Here is a 21,412-nt window from a genome sequence, read left to right on the forward strand (position 1 = left end):
TGCATGACTAGGGAAAGGGAATATACCAACATACTTTAATAAGCAACCAAATAAAGGTAATTTTAAGTTAACTTTCAATGGTGACATTAATACAAGGTTAAAAGTACAGATGTAAGCAGCAGATTAGATAAGGAAGAAGAATGCTATTTGGTAACTAAGAGAAAACTATATGTTAGTATCATGACACTTTAGTTACCCAATTGGTGTCCCAGGAAGGTCTTCCAAGTAAAGGAATATCTAGGATATTCAAAGCTTAACCCTTTAAATCCCATTACAAAAAATGCAATTATTTTGTTGAAAGTCTGTCTGAGATGTCTGAGATGTCTGAGATGTACTCCTCCCTGCTCCGATAAACAGGGATAGCATTTACCCTTTTCTTGGTAACACAGAGTCCTTATCGTGAGCATCATGCTGGTGTTCTGAATGTCCCAAGGCCATTGAGGACTTTGGACTTCAGACCGATTCACTGAATTCCTCCCACCTACTGGTCTATTGTAATTGCCAGTTTTTAGTATCTCGTCCCCATGTGGTTAAGTCCAGTGGTTCGGAGGGGAGCTTCTACACTACGTGACCTCACACTGTACTGCTCCAATTACTTAATCAGTTTCTTCCTTCATTCCTGGGCTGTTTTCCTAGACATCCTTTGCTCACTTTTTGTCTGTAACCTAACATGAAGTAAAATTAATGGGGGAAAATTAATTTTAGTCATTCAATGGCATCTTGACACACAAAAGGAAAATGTGGTTCTTTCTACTCTGCTAACCAGCAAAATGTAGAAGATTCACGCACAGACTGTATTCTTGTTCAAAGATCCTTTCTGATAAATATTAAATAGTGACAATTATATTCTACCTGATAGATAAGGCAATGGGGTACCTTGGTATTATCACCTTACCTTCTCTCATTTCTGACTTTCCCTTCATAACTTGCCCTTGTTTAGACTGCCCACACTCAGCCTTGATCATTTTTCAACTTTTCACACCTACTCCTATGCTGGAGCAAAAGCTCCACAGAAGCCCTGCTTGTTTTGCAGTCCAAGATAGGATGTACACAAAAATAGCACTTTTATAAAATATGTTACCACTTTAAATACAAATCTTCCGCAACTACTTCTTGACCATCTTTCCTTCTTTCAGGAGGGAGGCCAGAGAGGTTAGATGAAATGAGGTAAAGCATTTCCTCCCTTGAGAAGCGACTTGCTCAATAACTTAAGCTCTTGCTACATGCCTAATAAATACTCCCTATGGTTTAAATGTCTTAGGTACAAGATACAGCCACACTGAGTGTGGATGTGTACCCAAGCTTAACACAGATGACCCGGATGTTTCAAGGGGAGTTTTTCACACTTCCCTCTGAAATTAGTAGGTGTAAATGACTCCTCTAATTTCAGAAGAAAAGAGAGTTCTGGGCTTATTATCTGACTTTGTTCTGTTTCTGTATCCTTATTTAAAAGGGATCTATCCTGCAGTCAGAAAAGTTTCTTCCTTGCTTAGAGTGTCTGGACATAATGACAAGGAACCAGAGACAAAGAGTTAGATGAAAAGTCTTAATGCATTAATAACTAGCCATGAGAAAGGAGTAAAAGGACATTATGGATCTCAAGAAGGAGGCATGAATGAGTAAAGAGAAGGCTAGATAACCAAAAAGCAAGAATGAGATACTGACTGACCTAGACTCAAGCTAGAGAGATACTACTCATTCCTGAAGTAGGAGAAGCAGCAGCTGGTCAAAGGACAAAATGTCCTTCTATGATATATTTGTTTCCCACACGACTGATCAGAAGATGCCTCAAACTTAATCCTCCAACTTTCTGGGGTTACTCTTCCTGTAGTTTATATTTTAAGTAGCTCAAGCCTCCATCCTTCATAATCCTATGAGGATTTTATGACATCATGAGAATTGTGTGAATTACTAGAGTCAAATTCTCTCATAGTCACCTCTTACCCTGCTTCATAAAAAAGCCAACGACCTAAAATTGAATATTACACATTTGTGTTTTTAAAGTACTTTAGCCAACCTCTACTCTCTCCTCCCCCGCCACCATGAAAATTTCTCACTGGGAAACCTTTCCTCTCAAAGCCTAGCTTCCTAGCACATTGGAGTATTACCTACCATAGGCATCCTCAAACTTTGCCTTTTTTCAGTGTCCCTAATCTCTATCTTCCAGGCTACCTAGGAAACCTCCAGATTCTCTTTTATATAAAGTTATTCAGTGAAAGCTATTCAGCTTTGCCTTATATTTCGTAATTGCGACTGCACCCTGGAATTGCCTGAGAAGCATACAGCATACCAATATCCAGTCCCCACCCTACACCAAATGGGCTATATATAATCTCTCTGAGTGAGGCCAGAATATCATTATATTTTAACAGCTCCCCAGGTAATTCTAATGCACAGCTAGAGTTGAAAACTTTTCTAGCCCAGTGTTTCTTGCGGTTTAATGTGCACAGAAACCACTGGGGGATCTCGTCAAGATACAGATTCTGATTCAGTTGACTTGAGGTGGGGCCCAAGATTCTGCATTTCTAATAAGCACCCAGTACCACACTTTGAGTAGCAAGATTCTAGACTAGGTTTCCAAATTTCCTCAACACTAGAATCACCTGGGGAGTTTTAAAAACTGATGCCTGGGTCCTAGTTCCAGACATCAGAATTTTTAAAGTTTCTCAAGTATTTCCATATCTCTGGTTTAGACCATGAATACATGAAGAGTGAGTCTGTTGTATCTGTCATCTCTCCCATTTCCAAACCAAAAGCCATCTCTCTAATAGGAATCTGGCTGCTCCCCTTATATGCAAAAGCTTCTGCAGTTGGCTCCTATTTTAAACAGCCTTTTCTATCCCAGTTAAAGGATATTGTATGTATGTCTAAGGCAACTATTTAGTAAATCAGTACTAATGATTGTCAACTAATACTTTTATTCCCAAGATTCAATACTGTAATACCTTTAAATATTAGCTTTAGCAGATATTGCTAAACCCAGGCGGAATTTTTCACCCATCAGGTCTCAATAATAAGACCAATAGGAGATCACTCTTTAATTGGTACCCTGATATGGGCTCTTTATAAAATTGATACTTAAAAAAGGATGCCAAGGTCTTACCTTGGGGGTAGTCAATGAGTTATTCACTGCATGGGGGTTCCATCTGGATGTCAAGATAATTACTGGTGAGTTTACTCCATTACCACACATACACACAGATGCTGGATGGATAGATAGACAGAAGACAGATAATAAATGAAGAATTGAGGAGAAATATATAGACTAAATTGTTGTTTTTCCCTAATCCTGAGCTCAAAACAATTAGCATCCTTCCTTTATATATTATGCCCCAGCCAGTTTATAATTTTAGTGGGCTAGTAAGATTTTTCAAAATGTCAGTACTTTCAGAGCTTGATTTTATATCTAATTTGAAGGAACTACAAAGAAGAGCAGTATACAAGATATTGTAGAGAGATGTGAGGGGAGTAGATATGTTTTCTGTATTTGAAAAGCAGAACACTCATTGTCAGACAGGATGAATAGAAATATGTAAGTATATAAAAACACACACTGAAACACACAGCTAGTTTCAGCTATGCAAAGAATCAGACTTGAGGGCCGTACTGTTGCTGAGAGACAAGGCCCTGGAGCCATATGTCTGTGAAAGCTGTATAAAAATGATGGGTTTGTATAGAATTTTTAAGGCACAGAGGGAGGGCCTTGGCATGACAGAAAAGGGTAAGAGGGCAGGTAGAACAAAGAAGACTACTATTTAAGCAGTGTCATTGGCAGTGTTCTGTGGCAATACAATCCCATCAAGAAAACTTTACAGATCAGGATTTAGGGACCTACATTTTAAAATGACTGAATATAAAATGAATTAGATTTTTAAAACTCAAATTTCAAAAGTACTATGGGATTCTCTTTTCTCTTCTCTGACAATTCTGCAGTGTTAGATACAAAAGAGACGTAGTTCAAGAGATTTAAAGAGTATCCTATTACCTTGAAGATTAGGCTGATTTGCAATTGCCTTGCTGTTGTGTGTTCTTCTGCAGAAACTGGAGACCTCTGAATACTTTTCACTTCAAGGTACTTTTAAGTCTTTTCCTAAAGTAAAATGTGTTTGTCGTGTGTATTTGGCAGGAAGGACAGGAAAGTAGATAAAGCTTTTATTGTACCCGATACTCTGACGATCTGAATTTCATTCACCTATAATGAGATGGCTAAATTTACAATAATACCTGTACCATCATCTGATCAACAGGGCTCCGTGCTTGTGTAACCAGATGGCATAAATGTACATGCCAAAAAATTAGCAGTCTTACTACATGTTAACAACGTTGAATTGATCAAATATCTGTTAAGATTATAGGTAAATGGATGCTCTAGTAAGAGATAGCTAGGCTGCCCAGAAGGCTTTCCAGCACTGCTCCACAATATTCTGAGCTCAGCTGTCTTTTTATCATTTTTCTTCTATTTTTTCTTCTTCCTTTTTTAAAATCACCCAAGGGCACTTGAAAACAAGAATTATTACCAATCCAACTCTTTTTACTACATTGTTGGTATTCTATAAAGATCCAGAATCATTCTTCCAACTTCTTCCATGTAAAACCTTAAACAGATGTGTCTCCTCTGCGGGAAAAGGCACAAGACTTTTCAGTTTGGAAGCACCTTAAAAGCCAAGTGCTATGAAAAGAACAACTGGACAGATTGGCTATCCAGCTTGGGTCCTTATGACTTGAATATCTTCTTCAATTCTATACTCAAGGTGTGGTGGCTCAATATTTAAACTCCATGTAATCTCACACTGAGTACACAAAAATAAAATGCTAGAAAAATCTCTAAAACTTGAACCCATCATTTAGTTGAGGTTGCAGAGCAACAAACTAACCTCAAATCTAAGGAAACTATAGAAAGCAAGAACTTACTGACCTGGGATAGATGCTGCTGGACACATGTAATAAAAATTAGGATAAAATATTTAAAGGATTACTACATGCTGAGTATGGGCTAGCCAAGGAATATAGAATGCCTGGGGGCTGCAAACATAAGGGGAACTTGCACCCACGTGCCAGCCCTGTCTCTACAGGCCTTGCCAAATGCTTACAGAAACACTGGTTAGAGTACTATACTAAGAAAGCCTCCCTTGAGATGCGGGAAGGGAACAGTCTGCTGGAAAAGCACAAAACTCCACTTGGATCCTTCTCTCCTATCTCTCCTAGAATCAAAGGGCTTAAAACTACTGAAGAAGGGAGATGTGGGAATCCTTGTTCCCCTTCCTTTAGAGCACTCCTAAAAACCCATTCTAGCTAAGAGATTGGAATAGGAAAAAACTCCCTACCCTTATGGTAGGGGCAGGAATAAGGGCTCGTCCCAGACCAATAAAGGTCTTCTCTGGCTGGATGAGACAGACACATCATGAGATGACTTATGAGACTCCAAACCAGGACACAATGCCTGTTAAACTAAATCTTAATAAGAACAACAGAAACATCACCACCACCACCACACACATACACACACTTACCATGATGCAACTAAAGATGAGTAGCAACGAATAGCAGTCCGTTTGGGGGAAAGGAGCAAGATCATGGAGGGAGACCCTCTCAAAGTAATATTTAAAACAGAGTGGGGGAGCAGACATCAGAAAAACCTTCTGGCAAACCAGTCTCCACCCTGAGCATAAGGTAATGCTAAAGGATTCTAAGTTGGTATTACCTCAAGGTAACCATAGCAAAACAAAATGCAGATGGAGCTCAACTCCTGACTTTAATTGACCCAACCTCCCTCTATACTAAAGTCCTATCAGAAAAGAAAAAAAAAAGCTGTTGCATCATCTTCAAGCACAAAAATTAGTTATCTCAGTCTTTGATATCCCACACGAGATGTCCATGTACCAAGAAAAAGTTAAGAAGCATCCAAAAAAAGCAAAGAAGAAACAATGCATTGTCAGAAACAAAGCAATAAATATATCTCAATCTCAGATATGATACAGACGTTGGAAATAACACACTAGGAATTAAAAATAACTATGATTAATATATAAAAAGCTCTAGTGGAAAAGGCAGACAAACATGCAAATTCAGATAGTAATTTCAGTGGAGAAACTGAACCCATAACAAAAAAAAAATCAAATGAAAATGCTAGAAGTTAAAATAACACAGATGAAGAATGGCTGCAGTGGGTTCAACATTAGATAAGACTTAGCAGAACACAAAATACATGAAATTTAAGATAAGTCAAAAGAAATTAACAAAATAAAACACAAAAAGAAAAATGAGTTAAAGAAAATGAACAGTGCATCCAAGATCCATGGAACAATAGCAAATAATCCAACATATATGTAATTAAAATTCCAGAAGAAGGAGAGAGAAGAGGGAAGGAAAAAAAATGTAAAGAAACAATGGTTGAGAATCTTCCCAAATTAATAACAGATATCAAACTATAGATCCAAGAAGTTCAGAGATTATCAAGGAGGATAAATACAAAAACACAAAAGAAAATATCTACAGATATATCAAAACTGTTGAAAACCAAAGACAGAAAGAGAAAGTTAAACACAGCCACAAGCAGTAACAAAAAATATATACAGAAGAACAAAGATAAGAACTATAGCAAACTTCTCATCAGAAACAATACAAAGAAAAAAAAAACTTGAGTGGCATCCTGAAGACACTGAAAGAAAAATTGTTAAGCCACAATTTTATACCCAGTGAAATTCCTGTCAAATAAATAAGAAATAAAACTTTCTACAGATGAACAATCTCAGAGAAAATTCATGGCCAGCAAACCTGAACATACCAAATGTTAAGAAAGTTCTTCAGACAGGAGGCATATAGTACCAGTCAGAAACTTGGATCTACAGAAACAAATGAAGAGCAGTAGAAATTGAACAAAATGACAGAGACAGAGGAATCGAATAAAATGACAAAGACAAAATGACAAGATAGAGGAATTCTCTCCTAAAGAAAGATCAAGAACAAATCCTAGCCAGGGATTTGTTCAAAAGATATAAGCAATATAACTTGAACAAGAATTTAGAACAACAGTCATAAGAATACTAGCTGGGCTTGAAAAAAGCATAGATGATACCAGAGAAACCCTTGCTGCAGAGATAAAAGACCTAAAAAGTAGTCAGGCCGAAATAAAAAATGCTATAACAGAGATGTGAAACTGAGTGGGGTTAATGACAATGAGGATGAGAGAAGGGGAACCTATCTGATAACAAGATAAAATTATGGAAAATATTGAAGCTTAAAAGAAGAGGGAAAAAAAAAGCTATTAGATCACAAATACAGACTTAGGAAACTCAGTGATTCCATAAAGTGCAATAATAACCATATCACAGGAGTCCCAGAAGAAGAGTGAGAAAAGAGGACAGAAGGTTTATTTGAACAAATTATAGCTGAGAACTTCCCTAATCTGGGGAAGTAAACGGGCATTCAAGTCCAAGAGGCACAGAAAACTCCCCTAAAAATCAACAAAAACAGGCCAACAACAAAACAGAGTGAAAATTGCAAAATACAAAGATAAAGAGAGAATTTTGAAAGCAGTTAGGGACAAGATGTTCTTAACCTACAAGGGTAGACACATAAGGTTAGTAGCAGACCCGTCCACAGAAACTTGGCAGGCCAGAAAGGAGTGTTATGATATATTCATCGTGCTAATGGGGGGGGGGGGGAAGGGGGAGGAATAACTCATCCAAGAATACTTTATCCAGCAAGGCTTTAATTCAGAATAGAGTGAGATATAGAGTCTACAAGACAAGGAAAAACTAAAAGAGTTTATGAATACCAAACCAGTTCTCCAAGAATTATTAAAGGGTACACTTTGAGTGGGAAAGAGACAGACCAAAAGCAACAAAGACTAGAAAGGAATAGAGGCAATCTACAGGAACAGTGACTTTACAGATAGTACAATGGCACTAAATTCATATCTATCAATAATAACTATAAATGTAAATGGACTAAATGCCCCAATCAAAAGACACTGGGTATCAGAATGGATTAAAAAAAAAAAAAAAAAAGAGCCATCAATATGCTGCTTACATGAGACTTATTTTAGACCCAAAGACACCTCCAGATTGAAAGTGAGGGGGTGGGAAGTGATTTATCATGCCAATGGACATCAAAAGAAAGCTGGAATAGCCATACATATATCATACAAACTAGATTTTAAGCCAAAAACTATAATAAGAGATGAAGAAGGGCACTATATGATAATAAAGGGGTCTATCCAACAAGAACATCTAACAATTGTAAATATTTATGCCCCTAACATGAAAGAAGCCAAATATATAAACTAATGAGTAACAAACTTAAAGAAACTCATTAATAATAATACAATAATAGTAGGAGACTTTAACACTTCACTTACAACAATAAACAGATCATTTTAGTAGAAGATCAACAAGGAAACAATGGTTTTAAATGACAAAATGAACAATATGGACTTAATATATTCAGAGCATTTCATCCTAAAGCATCAGAATACATATTCTTTGGAGTGCACATGGAACATTCTCCAGAATGGATCACATACTGGGTCACAAATCAGGGCTCAACCAGTAAAAAACAACTGACATCATACCATGCATATTTTCAGACCACAACACTATGAAACTTGAAATCAACCACAAGAAAAATTTTAGGAAAACCACTAATACATGGAGATTAAAGAACATCCTACTGAAGAAGGAATGGGTTGATCAGGAAATTAAAGAAGAAATAAAAATACACGGAAGCAACTGAAAATGAAAACACTACAGTCCAAAACTGTTGGGATGTAGCAAAGGCAGTCATAAGAGGGAAATATATTGCAATACAGAACCTCCTCAAGAGGCAAGAAAAATCTCAAATACACAATCTAACCTTACACCTAAAGGAGCTGGAAAAAGAACAGCAAACAAAGCCTAAAACCAGGAGAAGAAAGGAAATAATAATGATTACAGAAGAAATAAATGATATAGAAATAAGAAGAAAAAAAATAGTAGAACAGAATCAATGAAACGAGGAGCTGGTTCTTTGAAAGAATTAACAAAATTGATAAACCCCTAGCCAGACTGATCAAAAAGAAACAAGAAAGGACGTGAATAAATAAAATCCTGGATCAAAGAGGAGAGATCACAACCAACACTGCAGAAATACAATTATGAGAAAATATTATGAGAAATTATATGCCAACAAATTAGGCAAACTGGAAGAAATGGACAAATTCCTAGAAATATATAAATTACCAAAAGTGAAATAGGAAAAAATAGAAAATTTAAACAGACCCATAACCAGCAAAGAAATTGAATCAGTAATCAAAAATCTCCCAACAAGAGTCCAGGGCTAAATGGCTTCCCAGGGGAATTCTACCAAACATTTAAAGAAGAGATAATAACTGTTCTTCTGAAACTATTCCAAAGAATGAAAAATGAGTATGAAAACTTCAAAACTCATTCTACAAGGCCAGCATTACTTTGATTCCAAAACCAGACAAAGATTCCACTAAAAATGAGAATTACAGACCAGTATCTCTGATGAACGTGGGTGCAAAAATTCTCAACAAGATACTAACAAATAAAATCCAACAATACATTAAAAGAATTATTCACCATAGGGGCGCCTGGGTGGCTCAGTCGGTTGAGTGTCCGACTTTGGCTCAGGTCATGATCTCTCAGTCTGTGAGTTCGAGCCCCACATCGGGCTCTGTGCTGACAGCTCGGAGCCTGGAGCCTGCTTCGGATTCTGTGTCTCCCTCTCTCTCTGCTCCTCCCCCACTCATGCTCTGTCTCTCTCTCTCTGTCAAAAATAAATAAGCATTAAAAAAATTTTAAAGAATTATTCACCACAATCAAGTGGGATTTATTCCTAGGCTGTAGGGTTTGTTCAATATTCACAAATCAATCAACAAAATACACCACACCACATTAATAAAAGAAAGGATAAGAACCATTTCATCCTCTCAATAGATGCAGAAAAAGCATTTGACAAAATACAGCATCCTTTCTTGATAAAAACCGTATCAAGCAGGGATAGAAGGAACATACCTCAACACCATAAAGGTCATACATGAAAGACCCACAACTAATATCATCCTCAATGGGGAAAAACTGAGAGCTTTTCCCCTAAGGTCAGGAACATGACAGTGATGTCCACTCTTAACCACTGCTGTTCAACATAGTGCTGGAAATATTAGCCTTAGCAATCAGACAATGAAAAGAAATAAAAGACCTACAAACTGGCAAGGAAGAAGTCAAACTTTCACTCTTTGCAGATGACATGATACTCTATGTAGAAAACCCAGAGGGCTCCACCAAAAAATTACTAGAACTGATACATAAATTCAGCAAAGTCACAGGATATAAACCAATGTACATAAATTGATTGTATTGTTACACACCAATAATGAAGCAGCAGGAAGAGAAATCAAGAAATTAATCCCATTTATAATTGCACCAACCAAAGATGGAAAATACCTATATGCTGAAAATTACAAAAAGCTTATGAAAGAAACTGAATAAGACACAAAGAAATGGAAAAACATTCCTTCCTCATGGATTGGAAGAACAAATATTGTTAAAATGTTGATATTACTCAAGGCAATCTATACATTCAGTGTTAATACCTATCAAAACAACACCAGCATTTTTCACAGAGCTAGAATGAACAATTCTAAAATCTGTATGGAACCAGAGAAGATCCTGAATATCCAAAGTAATGTTAAAAAAGAAAAGTAAGTGGGAGGCATCATAATTCCAGTCCTTAAGCTGTATTACAAAGCTGTAATCAAGAAAGTATAGTACTGGCACAAAACAGACACATATATCAATGGAACAGAATAGAGAACTCAGATTATGGACCAACAACTGTATGTTCAACTAACTAATCTTCAACAAAATGAGAAATAATATCTAATGGAAAAAATACATTCTATTCAACTAATGGTATTGGGAAAACTGGACAGTGACATGCAGAATGAAACTGGACGACTTTCTTACACCATACACAAAAATAAATTCAAAATGGATGAAGACTTAAATGTGACACAAAAAAACATCAAAATCCTTGAGGAGAACAGCATATCCCAACAAGAGAACTTGCCTTATAATGTGAAAACTAGATTACAATGTCACAATAAAAGAAAACTACAGACCAATATTATTGATGAATACAGATGCAAAAATCTTCAACAAAATACTAGCAAATGTAAAAACTAGCAATATGTAAAAAAAAAAAGAAAAAAAGAAAAAGAAAAAAAAAAAAACTACACAATATGGCCAAGTAAGATTTATTCCAGGAATGCAAAGTTGGTTTAACATCCAAAAATCAGTGTAATACGTGAGACTAATTAATAAAATGAAGAACAAAACCATGTGATCACCACAATAGAGAGAGGAAAAACAATTGATAAAACCCAACTACTCTCCTGAGAAAAAATACTTAACAAACTAGGAATAAATGAAATTTTGTGAACCTTTTGAGGGACATCTATGGAAAACCCATAGCTAACATCATACTTAATAGTGAAAAACTGAATGCTTTCCCCCCTAAAATAAGAAACAATACAAAGGATATCTGCTCTTACAACTTCTATCTAACATTGGAAGTTTTATCCAGGATGAACAGACAAGTAAAACAAACAAACAAAAAAACCAACTTTCAGATGTGAACAGAAGCAGCAAAGCCATCTCTGTTCTGCAAATCATATGACCTTGTATTATAATCATGAAGAATCCACACACACACACAAAAATAGGATTAATAAACAAGTTGAGCAAAATTGGAGAATACAAGATCAATATTAAAAAGTCATTTGGGGGTGCCTGGGTGGCAGAGACAGTTAAAAGTCCGACTTCAGCTCAGGTCATGATCTCACGGTTTGTGAGTTCAAGCCCCACATTGGGCTCTGTGCTGACAGCTCAGAGCCTGAAGCCTGCTTTGAATTCCACGTCTACCTTTTTCTCTGTCCCTCCTCCACTCACAGTCTGTATCTGTCTCTCTCTCACTCACTCTCTCAAAAATAAATATTAAAAAAAATTTTTTAATCATTTGCAATTCTATACACTAGCAATGAACAATTCAAAAACAAAATTGAGTAAACAATTCCACTGACAACAGCATCACACACACAAAATAAGAATAGATTTAACAAAAGAAATTAAATACATATACTCTGAGAACTATAACACACTATTGAAAGAAGTGGAAGACATCTCATTTTTGTGGATTAGGAGACAATTAGTAAGATAGGAATATGTCCTTAATCGATCTACAGATTCAATATAATCCTTAGTCAAATCCCAAGTGGCTTTTTTGTAAAAAAAAAAAAAAAAAAAAGTTTTTAAATTCATTTATTTTTGAATGGGGGCATGAGTGGGGGATGGGCAGAGAGGGAGACACAGAATCCAAAGCAGGCTCCAGGCTCTGAGCCAGATTGGGCTTGAACTCACAAACCATGAAATCATGACCTGAATCAAAGTTGATGCTTAACCCACTGAGCCACCTATATGCCCCACAACTGGCTTTTTTGTAAAAATTGATGAGTTGATCTTAAACTTTATATAGAAAGTCAAGGGACCTGGAATAGCCAAAACAATCTTGGAGAAAAACCAACTTGAAAGTCCCAGATTTCAGAACGTACTACCAAGCTATAGGGATCAAGACTGTCATACTACCTTCAAGACAGACATATAAGCCAAACAAAACAAAACCATATGTTTATGTGATCAATTGATTTTGGAAAACGGTGGTAAGACAATGTAATAGGAAAAGAACAATCTTTTCAACAAATGGTGCTAGGACAGCTGGATATCCACATAAAGGAAATTAATTTGGATCTCTATCTCGCACCATATACAAAAATTAACTTGAAATTGAGCATAGACCTAAATATATGAGCTAAAACTGTAAGACTCTTAGAAGAAAATGGAAATAAAACTTTGTGATCTTGGCTAAGGAAGCATTTCTTAAATACTGACAACAAAAACATGAACAACAAAGAAAAACTAAATAAATTAGACTTCATCAAAATTAAAAACTCTTATATTTCAAATGACAGCATCAAAAAAATGATAACACAACCCAAAGAATTAGAGAAAATATTTGCAGATCACATATCTAATAAGGGATTTGTATTAAAATACAAAAAGAAATCTTACAACTCAGTAATGAAAATACAAACAACTCAATTGAAAAATAGGCAAAGGATCTGAATAGACAGGTCTTTAAATATACACATATATGTATATGTAAATAACCAATAAATACATGAGAAAATACCCAGTATCATTAGCCACCAGGGAAAGTCAAATCAAAACTGCAACAATACCACCTCATACCCACGAAGATGCCTAAAATAATAAAATTAAAAAAACAGATCATAACAAGTGTTACCAAGAATGTGGAGAAATTGTAACCCTCATACATTGCTGGGAGAATTATAAAAGGGTACAGTCATTTTGGAGAACTGTTCCTCAAAAGGTTAAAGATACGGTTGCCCTAGAACCCAGCAATTCCACTCCAAGTCACATAACAAAGAAAAATGATAACCTATGTCCATGAAATAACTTATACACAAATGTTCACAAACAGCATTATTCAAAATCATCACAAAGTTGAAGCAATCCAAATGTTTATCAGTTAATAAATAGACAAACAAAATGTGGTATATCCATACAATGGAATACTATTCAGCCATTAAAGTGACTGATAAGTACTGCAACAGGAATGAATCTTAAAAAGACTAGGCCATGTGAAAGAAGCCACACAGAAAATAGCACATACTGTATTCTTTCATTTATATGAAGTGTCCAGAATAGCTAATCCATAGAGACAAAAGTAGACTAGTTAACTGCCAGGAATTAGAGGGGGAAGGAGTGGGTAGTAACTAAAGACACAGGGTTTCTTTTAGTGCAATACAAGTATTCTGCAAGCAAATATTGTATGGTGACACAATTCTGTGAATATACTAAAATTCCTTGAGCTGCACACTTTAAAGGATGGATTTTATGATCTGAAAATTATATATCAATTAAAGTGTTTTAAAAAAAATCCGAGTATCTCAGATATCAGAACCAAAATGATAACATTCGAAGGAAGAGGCTTACAGCTTAGGAGATGGGGGCATGACCCGTCTGGTTGAATGTCTATCTTTCCAAAGCCTAACTATTTAAACCACGGAAATGGTACAGAATAATAAGAGAGAAAACTATAAATGCAGGTTGAGGGCACTCAACAGGCTTGACATTATTATCTATGTGGTATAGAGCCCATGAAAAAGTTCTAGCGAGCATGTGACCTGACTTCATGAACATCATGAGGATAAATCATTAATAAAATAGACTGTCAAGCATACTACAACATTTTGGAAAGCAATATAAAGAAATGAAAATACATGTCCCTGGCTTTAAAATTCTTCAATAACAACAATGAGAAAAAGTGCAACCATAGTGAAAATTAAAAAAGAAAAAGGTTTCTTTTCAATAATAACTGACCTCATAGAGAGGAGAGGTCAGTAGAAATTGGAATGAACAACCTTTTAAAAACCACACAGAACACATGGAATTCAAACTAGGCCTTAAAAAGTGAATGGAATTTAGATAAACTGAGGAGAGGAATTAGCAGAGGTCAAGGAATTAGGAGGTCAAGTGCCTATCCCAAACTACAACAAATTTGGATATAGTCATGCACAAAGTCAATTTCTTACCTCCAACCTTACTCCATTGAAAATGAGAAGGTCGCCAGAGTAATATTACTAAAACATCATTACTTGACTTTGGCATTTGGTAATCGTTGTCTCCATTATAAAGTTCACTTATAATCTGTAATCATATGTAATATGATTTCATATTAATCTGTAATATTTCATATTAATCTGTTCATAATCTGTAATCACTTATGATCTGTAATCATACCCAGCTCTTTAAAGACAGCCATCTTTTCAACTTCTAATTTTCATCTTTTAACTCCCCCCAACAAACCTTGCTCCCAGCCCATACCCCAGCCAACCCTCTTTCCAGGAATACTCAAATAAAATACTCATCAAATTCCAAATATGATTTTCTTTCATATGCCTGTCACTGCCTTTATGTTCATTTTTACCCATCTAAAATACTCTGCCCATCAATGTGCTGCTTATTCTCTAATGCCAAGTTCAGTTAACACCTTAAGTCTTCCTGAGCCTCCCTCTATTTGCTCTTGCTCAGATAAGTAACAGGCCTCTCAAATCATTTCCTGCAAACTGCTTTGCTGTTTCTTCTTCACCTTCCTTCACTTTATCTCCAATACTTACTGTTGGAGTATCCAGCAGCTCAGATCTTTGACCTCTTCTCCCTTAGTAATATAAATAGCATGTTGGAAGATGACAAGAATATAATTTGTTGCCTCAACTGCCTTCGGGTCCTTACTAAATGATGCACTATTTTAAAACTGCAATTCTAATGTGCAGCCTCAACACTTCATATTCAAACATCCTATTTATTTTTTCTCCATAACACGTATTGCTTTTTAACATACTATATGTTTGACCTATTTATGGTTCATTATCTGTCTTGCCCATGAGAAAGTAATTTCATTTGGCAATTATACCTCAATAAAGCAAATAAAGAAAGGAAAGAAAGGAAGGAAGGAGAGGAGAGGAGAGGAGAGGCGAGGAGAGGCGAGGCGAGGCGAGGCGAGGCAAGGCAAGGCAAGGAAAAGGGAGAGAGGGAGGAGGGGGAGGAAGAAGGAAAGAAGGAAGGAAGGAAGGAAGGAAGGAAGGAAGGAAAAGAGAGAAAGAAAAAAACAGAGAAAGGCAGGCAAGAAGGAAGGATAGAAAGAAGAAGGAAAGGAAGGAAGGGAGAGAGGAAAGGAGGAAGTTTCCAAAAGGGTAGGGGTTTTGCCTGTTTTGTTGACTATTGTATCCCTAGCATTAAAATATTGCCTGGCACATAAAAAATACTCAATGATTTTATGTTACAAAGCACATATGTTATAAAAGTCGATTTCCTAATGTGAGTTGAACTCACTCTCTTGGGATACAATAGGAAAGTATACATCATTTTCATCAACATTTCACTTTAATGCGTCCTCATATTCCTAACTTCCATGTTTTCCCAGGAGAGAAACAAAATGTTATTCTGTATTTCAGTTGATAACTTTTATATTTTCAATGTGGGTAACTTGCAAATAAAGGAAATTTAACTTAATACCTTCATTTTCTCATTATGTAATTGACTTTACACCAATAATGCAAAGAATAATTTGATATAAGGTTAATAAATTTATAATTTATGTAAATTGTATTTATACACTGCCACTAAGTTGATCACAGAAAATCCTACAGAACTAAGAAACCAAAGGAACAAAAGCCAGATAGATACCTGACAGACTTAATGGTGAGTTAGATTCAGCCCCATAAATAACAACTAAGGACAAGATAGTTGGCTAATGGAACCAAAGCATTACCTTTACTACTACTGAAAGCTTGAGTGAAGGTACAGGGCAACAACGGACTTCCTAACTGTGAACTGCAGGCTTGGGCAGACTAACCCCACACAGTTACCAGCAGCACTGGATAACCAGCCAGACTTCAATATTCAAGAGCCTCCCAGTGAAAGACACTCTACCTGGCAAACCCTGGAGGAGCAAGCCTCCCTCCACACACCCTCGGGAACCAGCACTCTCAAGATGAAAATGGAGCAGAACAGGGCATGTCCGGTTCCTCCCCTCCCTCAAATCCACCAATAAAATGAATTCCTTCCTTCTTTCTGGGGGAGGAGCCAATGAGGAGGGCGGGTACAGAATAACGGAAGTATTAAGAAGAAACGCTTCCTCTGAGAAATTAGAGGACCAGGATGTAAGGATTCCTCCCCACAAGAGTCCTAAGCCTTACTTCTGGTAACATCAGCGCTGCCTTTACCGAGAGTATCTGGCGGAAGATGGGGCCTCTGGCCTGATCTTTCCGATCACAGTAGCAGGCACTACGGAAGCCTCCAGTTTCCACTCTAGGCAACATTTCAGGATGAGGGGAGAAAGGTTGCTCTCATTTTCTCTCACCCCTCCTTTGGTGTACCAGAAGGGGTAGGTACATACATTTTGGACTCTTTAGGCACCAAGGTAAAATCAACTGACCCTTCTCAGTGGAAATAAGGTAACTCCCAATATCCAAAAAGCAACTGTTAATTTTCATATTTATTGCAGTAATGTACAAAGAGTTTAAAGTCTTGAAATGGAAACGACTCCCTGTTTGCAACCTATCCTACTACCAAAAACAGTCACTTACAACATTGGCGCTCTTTTTCTAATATGTTATGTATTGATTTATCACTTTAGACATTAGTTCTTAACTTCCTCATATGTGGAGACACTGGCAGTCTTACCCTGCTTTTTCTTTCCCCATCCCACAAAATAAAAAAATATCAAAAACTTTTTATTACGTCAGTATTTAGTATCTCCATTAATGTTTTTGGCAGACCACGTGCTATTACCTTTTTTAACGAAATTTAATTTGCCTACAGTGTGTATACACCTTAGAAACAAAATCAAATTTCATTTTCCCCTAGAGTTAACAATTTCTTTTTTTTAAACACTTTTAAGTTTTCTTTATTACCCATTGCTAATTTTTCCCACAGCTTCCAACAGCTGTTATTTCACTTGTCCACATGCTTGAGCCTCTTTTTTTCAAGATACCTATCAGGTCTCTGCTTTTCCTGAAGTCACTCTAACCCGTCCTAACTTGTTGCTCTCCAAGCTCGCTGTACACCTCTGATCCTGGCACTTGCATTGGCCATCATCTGGGGAACCGCCTTTAACTCTCTCTAGTGTTAGATCTGCTCTTTCCAGATTCCATGGCTTCCTCTTTTGCTAGAATTAATTCCTCATTTTAGAGTAACTACCTAAAACTTAGAGAATGGGAAGGAAACGTTTTTAGACCTCACTTGTTTGAAAGTGACACCGTATTGTTCTCTCAACTTCTTTATAATTTGTTTATGGATAAACCGTGAGGGTTGAAAATCATTTTCATCACAGTTTTCAAGATATTCCTCCTTCAAATGGCTGTTGAAAATCCGATGTTATTCTTAGTCCCAATAATTTGTAAGTTACCTGTTTGTTTTCTTTTGTGGAGACTTTTAGAATTTTCTCATGATCTTGGTGATCTGAATTTCATGAGGCAATACTTTGGTCTGAGTGTATCTTACTTGCTATTATCTTATTTTTCTTTTAGCTAATTATCCAGGTCTCTTGAAAGTCACTTTCAATCTGGAGATTCATAGCCTTCATTCATGGACATGGTCTTGTATTATTTTGGTATGAATTTTTCTTCCCATTTTCTTTTACTTTCGTATACTTTCGTTTGGGATCATTTATTATTTAAACATTAAAACTACTGTGTACCAAAAACCATACAACCTAGGAATAAACCTAACAAAAGAGGTGAAAAATCTGGACACTGAAAACTATAGAAAGCTTATGAAAGAAATTGAAGAAGACACACACACAAAAAAGGAAAAATATTCCATGCTCATGGATTGGAAGAACAAATATTATTAAAATGTTGATACTATGCAAAGCAATCTACACATTCAATGCAATCTCTATCAAAATAACACTAGCATTCTTCACAGACCTAGAACAATCAATCCTAAAATTTGTATGGAACCAGAAAAGACCCCAAATAACTAAAGCAATCTTGAAAAAGAAAACAAAAGATGGAGGCATCACAATCCCAGACTTAAGATGTATTACAAAGCTGTAATCATCACAACAGTGTGGTATTGGCACAAAACCAGACACTCAGATCAATGGAACAGAATAGAGAACCCAGAAATGGACCCACAAATACATGTGGCCAACTAATCTTTGACAAAGCAGGAAAGAATATCCAATGGAATAAAGATAGTCTCTTCAGCAAGTGGTGCTGGGAAAACTGGACAGCAACATGCAGAAAAATGAACCTGGACCACTTTCTTACACCATACAAAAATAAACTCAAATGGATGAAAAACCTAAATGTAAGACAGGAAGCCATCAAAATCCCAGAGGAGAAAGCAGACAAAAACTTATTTGACCTCAGCCACAGCAACTTCTTACTCCATATGTCTCCAGAGGCAAGGGAAACAAAAGCAAAAATGAACTATTGGGACTTCATCAAAATAAAAGCTTCTGCGCACCAAAGGAAACAATCAGCAAACCAAAGGAATGGGAGAAGATATTTGCAAATGACATATCAGATAAAGGGTTATTATCCAAAATCTATGAAGAACTTATCAAACTCAACACCCAAAAAACAAATAATCCACTGAAGAAATGGGCAAAAGACATGAACAGACACTTCTCCAAAGAAGACATCCAGATGGCTAAAAGACACATGAAAAAATGCTCAACATCAGTCATCATCAGGCAAACACAAATTAAAACCACAATGAGATACTATCTCACACCAGTCAGAATGGCTAACGTTAACAACTCAAACAACAACAGATGTTGGCGAGGATGCAGAGAAAGAGGATCTCTTTTGCACTGCTGGTGGGAATGCAAACTGGTGCAGCCACTCTGGAAAACAGTATGGAGGTTCCTCAAAAAATTAAAAATAGAACTACCCTATGACCCAGCAATTGCACTACTAGGTACTTATCCAAGGGATACAGGTGCGCTGTTTCAAAGGGGCACATGGACCCCAATATTTACAGTAGTGCTATCAACAAGAGCCAAAGTATGGAAAGAGCCCAAATGTCCATCAACGGATGAATGGATAAAGAAGTGGTATATATATATACAATGGAGTATTGCTTGGCAATCAAAAAGAATGAAATCTTGCCCTTTGCAACTATGTGGATGGAACTAGAGGGTATTATGCTAAGCAAAATTAGTTAGAGAAAGACAGATATCACATGACTTCACTCATATGAGGACTTTCAGACACAAAAAAGATGAACACAGGGAAGGGAAGCAAAAATAATATAAAAACAAGGAGGGGGACAAAACATAGGAGAGTTAAATGCAGAGCACCAACTGAGAGTTGCTGGAGGAGTTGTGGGTGGGGGGATGAGCTAAATGGGTCAGGGATAATAAGGAAGACATTTGTTGGGGTGAATAGAGTACCTTATGTAGAGTACCTTATGTATAGTACCTTTCATTTCCTCTGGAGGTGGCATCAGGGTGGGCATATGCTGCATGGGGTAAGGGGGGTACCTAGATGACTGTCTAATCCTAATTTGTATCTTAACCCAATTCATTAGTTTTTAGTCTCCATTACTCCTCATCACTCAGGCTATATAACAAAATACCATAGACTGAGTGGCTTATTAACAGCAGAAATGTATTGCTCACAGTTCCGGAGGCTGGGCACCAGCATGGGTTCTGGAGGCCGAGTACCAGCATGGTTGGATTCTGGTAACAGTCCTCTTCCAGGTTGCAGGATGCAGGTTGCAGACTTCTCATTGTATCCTCACATGGTGGAAGAGACAAAGGAGTTTTCTAGGGCCTTTTTCATAAGGGCACTAATCCCATTCATTACAGTTTCACCCTCATGATTTGATCACCTCCCAGAGGCCCTGCCTCCTAATACCATGACCTTGGGGGTTAGGATTTCAACAGATGGATTTGGGGAGTGGGGACACAGACATTCAGACCATAATACCCCTCCTCTGATTAATTGTTACCTCTAATGCCTGAGCCTTTCCACTGTTTGACAAATGAATAGGTTTGCACTTTGTTACCTCCCTTTGCTTGCTTTTAAGATTCATCCTCCCCTACACTATTAAATGTTTCTTCCATGCACTTGCTATATTTCCCCAATTTTTATCTTTCTAGTCCACTGCTGTCTTCTCTCCCATTCTCATTATCTTGTAATGTATAAATCAGTACCTTTTTTATTCCTTCCTGTAATTTTGCTGGAAATTTGGGAGAAAGTGGAGAGATGAACACATTTGTTCAATCAGCCATGTTTACCTGACAGGTTTCAGTGAATTTTAAAGTGCATCTACAATGCTAGTCATAGGGGAGTATATCAAGCAGTAAAGGATTTGGTATCTGCCCTAAAAATTGTAAGAATTCAATTGCATTTTGAGGTAATAGTTCAGCAATAGCCACAAGGCAGTAAAAATTAATGGTATAGACAAGAAGTAATGTGGTCATTTAGATGAAGGATTAAGTGATATGTGACCTTGATCTTGATCAACAGAATACCCTTCTCCTGAGTATTTAAGAAGAAGAGAGATTGTGTCACAGGCTAAGGGAACTTAAGAGCTACATGTCTTAAAGATTATACCAAGTTGTGATGGAATAAGAAGTCCAAATTCCAGTACATGTTTTACACTGATGGTGAAAGTCTATTTGCTCTGTTGATCTACTCCTAAAGTTCCTTCTCCTACTCATCAGCATACATAACTCCTGAAATGCTCTAATTGATTTACTGTAATAACTGGTTTACATTTTTCATGCAGACAGCATCTGAAATTATAAT

At 36.7% G+C, this 21,412-nt stretch overlaps 1 protein-coding gene across 1 annotated transcript in view; it reads right to left on the reverse strand.

The window, feature by feature from the left end:
• The window catches only part of LOC106972268 (uncharacterized), a 60,368-nt gene extending 43,563 nt beyond the window's left edge, over positions 1 to 16,805 (reverse strand). Inside the window, exon 1 of the mRNA XM_015069181.3 lies at positions 16,575 to 16,805. The gene's annotated coding sequence lies outside the window, so the exon portion shown is untranslated. The remainder of the gene's footprint in view (positions 1 to 16,574) is intronic.
• Between the last annotated feature and the right edge of the window lie 4,607 nt (positions 16,806 to 21,412).

Source organism: Acinonyx jubatus, chromosome C2 (assembly GCF_027475565.1).
Source record: "Acinonyx jubatus isolate Ajub_Pintada_27869175 chromosome C2, VMU_Ajub_asm_v1.0, whole genome shotgun sequence".
In the NCBI taxonomy this organism is placed as follows: Eukaryota; Metazoa; Chordata; class Mammalia; order Carnivora; family Felidae; genus Acinonyx; species Acinonyx jubatus.